Here is a 4,382-nt window from a genome sequence, read left to right as displayed (position 1 = left end):
GATGGCAACAAATGTACAAATGTGCTTGACACAATGGATGGATGGATGGATTGTGATAAGAGTTGTACAAGCCCCCAGTAAAGTGATTTTAAATAAATCAATAAACCTGGATGAGAGGCCTGAGGGTTTCCTTGGCAACAAAGAGACCCTTCTCTCCTGCAGCCAGAGGGCAGACCACTGGAGGACCAGAGCCAAAGTATCCGTTAACAGCAACAGCACTCCTGCAGAGTCCCCAGGTGGTTTCTTACCCCAAAGCAGGGTGTTTGACTCCACCCAGAGGTGCAGTTTTATTCTCACACACACACACAGGGTTGCTCAGTCAGAGCTCCAGTGAAGGCAGGAACCTCAATGCCAAGGTCACAGACCCTAATTGGGATGGAATAAGATCCTGAGGCTTGCTTTGACATTTAATACAGAGACCTTTGGCCTGGCAAGAAAACACCTTCTCTCCCATAGTGTTCAATTGCCCTTCAAACCAACAGCTAGGCTTAAGTCGCAGTCCAAGTGATGGGCCTGATAAGGAAGAAAAGAGACTCTCCAAAGGAGCTTCAGGACCTACCCAACCCGTGTCTACAGAAGCAGAGAATACAAATGGGCCTGGAGCCTGACGGTGGAGCAACGAAGGTAGAAGGGTAAAGGTGGATGAGGAAGGGTGGCGCTACCTTCCACCCTCGTTGGCACAGGAGCTTACCATGAGCGGGGCTGTATTGGAAGCTGAATTTGGAAAATTAGGTTTGTGGAAAGCTCTGGTAGGGAGCCCTCTTGGTGTTAAGGTTGCTTGATGGGCTGCTACCGGTAAGGTGAGCAGTTCAAAATCACCAGCCTCTCCATGAGCCAAAGAGGAGGCTCTCCAGTCCTGTAAAAGGTTACAGTCTCAGGAACCCGAAGGGGCAGTTCTACCCTGTACGTTGAGGTCGAGATGCATCAGAATGGATTTGATATAGTGGAATCCCTAAATTCATCTCAAGTTACCACCCAGATTCAGCTGCTAATGAGTTCTTTCTGACCTTTGACCAGCAAGGTCAAAAGCCTTGTCTGCAGGCAGTGTTTGAGGCAACCCCCCTGGCTGGCCCTGGGAGGGGTGTGTCCCTTCAGGAAGTTGCAAGGGGTCTTAGGGTAAGGTGACCAGACGTCCCGCTTTTGGCGTGACAGTCCAACTTTTTGGCGTTTTAAAAAGGTCCTGATTTTTGGAAAGAATGCATGACAAGCTAGGGAACGGTCTCTTTAGCCCATATAGACCAAATTTTTAATCAAGAACTCCCCCTACCCCCCGACCGTGGTCAATGGTGTCGCGTTTTAAATCTGGTCACCTTATCTTAGGGTCACATGGTCATGAGTCCCACACGCTCTGACTCTGTCAGAGAACCTTGCAGCAATCGCGTAAATTTTTCTGTACGGCCCCTAGTGTTTGTATACTAATCCTGGTCCCTGCCCACTTTGGTAGTATCATTTGCGATGGTGGTAATTGTTTTTTCTTTTCTTAAGTTAATTTTTTTCAAGCAATTGTCATTCGTTGATTTGCAGCCAGTCTTGATTTTGTGACAATTACCTTCGTTTCCATCTCCTTTGTGAGCAGCTGTGTGGCTGTGAATCTCTTACGGCCTCATGCTGATGGACTTCCTCATCCAGATGAGTTGGTTTCGTCTTTGTCTGGTCTGTCTATGGACTCAATAAAGGGGTCTCTCTAAACCATATTTGAATTTGGGGCCTTTTATTCCCTGAAGCCCTGGGAAGACGATGCCTGGATGGTTTTGGGGAGCTTAGGGAAAACAGCACATCAAATTACTTCAGCCACATCCGTGAGCTCATGTTAATCAGCCTGGTGAACAAGAAGTGGCAAGTGGCAGCCAGCCTTGGTAAACCGCTTGTGTTCCCTGTCTCCCTGCTAGGTCCCTTGGGTTCTAGAGACAACAGTTCCAACACTTGCAATCCTGCCCTGGTCCTGCTGGGGCTTTGCAGCAAGTTCCAGATACAGAGCCAGCAGCCCTGCCACTGAGCCTGAAGGGCCAGCAGCCCCAAGCACTTGAAGTTGTCTGCATTGCCAGGTGGATCCCTTCTCATCAGTCTCCTGAAACGGTCGGTAAAGGGGTCCCATCGCTCCATCGGGGGCGCGTCCTTGAGGCAGCGGAGTTTCACAACTGCCAGGATTCGCTGGCCTGGGAGCTTAAGCCTCAAGCAAGAGAGAGCCTGAGGTTTCAGGAAACCCGAGGATTTGAGCCCAAAGACTTAGGCGGCCCAGACAGAGAGGCCCCAGCTGACAGCAAGGCAGCCTACCCGGCCCATCTTTATGGAAATTATTATGAAGAGTTGTTATAAAGAAAAGAGAGAGAGTTATAAAAGGCATTATTATATTAATGCCATTTACAATGGTTATCAAACAATTTGCCTCAGAAATATAAAGCGTTCATCTGTGTTTTCTGAGTGCCCCAGGATGGGGGTGAAACAGATCAGATGCCAGTTATAAACCGTGTTTCTCATTCACCTTTGTTAGCGCGGCAGAAGCTGGCGAGGGGGTAAAGGCGATAATGCAAGGAACCTGGCAGACATGGTAACACGGAGAGAGGTTCTGAAACCCACCTCCCCAGCACTAAGGAAGTGAAGGGGGGGCAAGACACATGTCCTCATCCGTGGAAGAGACCAGAGATAGTGTGGATAAAGACAGGATGTTCACACTACCCCCAAAGTGACTCTTGAATTTTGGGTCTGAGACAGAGCACAGCATGAAGCTGGGCGCTGGGATGCACATACCTGCAAAGAGAAAGGGCACCACGGAGGGCCAGCCAATAGCAGGAGACCCACCAGAAAGCTAGCCTAAGGTATGGTGGGTGGTCTGCCATTAGTGGAAAATAAGGTCCAGATCTACATTTTGCCAGGCTTTTAGACCAGCTAAGGACTGACCCCTTGGGCTTCTTTTCTAAAGTATTCCCTTCAATAAACATACTCTTTCTGTTCAGACCCTTTCTCTGGCTCTGGTCTGAATTCTGTCCCTCGCCTGAAATCTTTCTTGAGAGCAAGAACCAAGGAAGAGGGAGGCTTAGAATGCTGAGTTTTAAGTGTGACCAAGAGGTAACCCTAACATTCGTTCCGACACGATTTACAAGGGCTAAAACGTGAAAGCAATCCACGTGTTTATCAACAGATGAATGGACGGACAAAATGGCACGTAGACATGCTTTGCAATTTTATTCAACCTTAAAGACAAATGAAGTCTTGAAATGGTGCTGACAGAAATAAGTCAGACACAAAAGGCTAAGTATTGCTCGATTCCATTATGATGAAATAGACAATGCATGGAGACGAGTGGTGATTCAAGGGTAGGAGGAAGGTGGGGGTGGGGAAAGGGTTTCCGTGATGGCGATAGGATCGTGTGGGAACAGATAGCGGTGATGGTTACACAGCCTGGTGACCATCATCAATGTCCCTGAGCTATGCAAAGAAGACAAGTTGAATGAGTCAATGTTCTTTTATATTCCACCATCATGAAACAAACAAATTCATGTTTCTCTGGCTCCTTCCCCAGGTACCAGGTGGCATCCCCATGTCCCTTCTGCTCCGCTGCCCCTCCCTGGGATTCTGTCTGGGCCTGAGGCTGCCAAGGCCCTGGGCCCAGCGTGGCCTTTTCTCCTGCAGATGCCCAGGCTGAACTAGAATCAGCTGCCAGCCCCCATGCTGCCCTCGCAGCTGCTGCCCTTTGGGCTCTCAGTGCCCCACAGAGATCTGAGCAGGGCTTCTCCCTGCATCACAGCCTTTATCCCCGCAGGGCCAGAGCTGGGCTGCAGGACACCTGGCCTTGTGCTCAGCCACGGCGTATCTGCTGATTGATGCTCAGAGGGAATCATTGTTAAATACCTTTCATAGGATAAAACAGCTTTCAGTAACGATCATTCAAAAAAGAAGAAGAGGATCGGTGGCTAGAAGAGAAAAAGAACAATCCAGTTTTCTTCTGGATTTGAACTTTGTGTACAGAATGATTCCAGTAAATAAGTAATAAAGCAGAAAGAAAATGTTTTGAAAATGATGATGGCAACTTATGGGCAAAGGTGTTTGATATGATTGGTGTATGGATTGTTATAAAAAACCCAATAAGATGGTTTATTAATAAAAATAATAAATAATAAAGCAGTACAGTACTATGGTCCAAAAGAGGAAAGCTAGGTTAAGGCTAACATTTCCCCTGATATTTTGTTATGGAGAGCTGTGGGCATGCGAGGACACCAAGTGGAGACTTGTTTCTGGGGTAGGCTTGTATGGCCACCACCCAGATTTTACATTTTTCTAGACTTGTCTACCCACTGGCCTGTGATCTTCCACATTCAGTGTCATTGCATGTGTTTCGTGAGTCTGAGGAAGACTTTATGGATTGGTGTCCGACATATGGGCTA

Source organism: Echinops telfairi, unplaced genomic scaffold, assembly GCF_000313985.2.
Source record: "Echinops telfairi isolate 266 unplaced genomic scaffold, ASM31398v2 ScPeMD7_70;HRSCAF=299, whole genome shotgun sequence".
NCBI classification, from domain to species: domain Eukaryota; kingdom Metazoa; phylum Chordata; class Mammalia; order Afrosoricida; family Tenrecidae; genus Echinops; species Echinops telfairi.
Note: the sequence above shows the minus strand (reverse complement) of the source record.